Here is a 947-nt window from a genome sequence, read left to right as displayed (position 1 = left end):
ATTCCTCAGTTTTAATTCATATTTTCTAAACATTGAAGATGTTGGCAAAATGAGCCAACGAGAAAATGCAACAAAGGAGACCATTTCAAGGGGCGATTTTGATGAAGACGCGTTCCAGATTGACAAAACGTTACAATATTAATGAAGTGAATCATTTAATGTCATATTTGGCTCCTACAGAACCATAAAGCAAGCTAGACGCAAACTTTTGCAGATTCCAGACCATAAATGTACAAGATGACTACATATGCATTTGTCATTGAACCAGTTCAATTGTTCTTGCTTCTCCATCACTTACTTAGCTGTTTATTTCTGCAAATGCTGCACTGCTGCTGTGTTGCAGGCATAATCCTGGACTTTGTTGTGTTGGAGACACAAAACTCTGTCAGAGGGTGCCCTTTGCCCTTCTTATGAGCCATGTTGGTCCATGGGACAGGTCCCCAGCCCCAGCGCTGGGACATAGTCTTGCCCCAATGGGCCAAATGACTAATTTGGAACCTCTCACTAACATGATTCTGGGAATCAGGGCTTATACTAGTAGTTCAAGGAGGTGTTATTGCAAATAAGGAGATAACAGTAGATGGGATTTGATCAATTCTTTACACTTTATATCGGATACCAGGGTAGGGGCAAAATCTTGCCATTGAGTCATTTAAAGTCAGATTAGAGTGAGCAATAGGGTTAGAACCTTCTACTTTGAATGTTAACAATGAGACTTTGATTATTATGGGTCACAGAAAGAAATAAAATGGAAAATGACATTTTGTACTTTATTTTTTTAAAATATATTTTATTGATTTTTTACACAGAGGAAGGGAGAGAGATAGAGAGTTAGAAACATTGATGAGAGAGGAACATCGATCAGCTGCCTCCTGCACATCTCCCACTGGGGATGTGCCCGCAACCCAGGTACATGCCCTTGACCGGAATCGAACCTGGGACCTTTC

Source organism: Myotis davidii, unplaced genomic scaffold (genome assembly GCF_000327345.1).
Source record: "Myotis davidii unplaced genomic scaffold, ASM32734v1 scaffold452, whole genome shotgun sequence".
Classification (NCBI taxonomy): Eukaryota; Metazoa; Chordata; class Mammalia; order Chiroptera; family Vespertilionidae; genus Myotis; species Myotis davidii.
The sequence above is the reverse complement of the archived record's forward strand: the minus strand, read 5'-3'. Positions refer to the sequence as shown.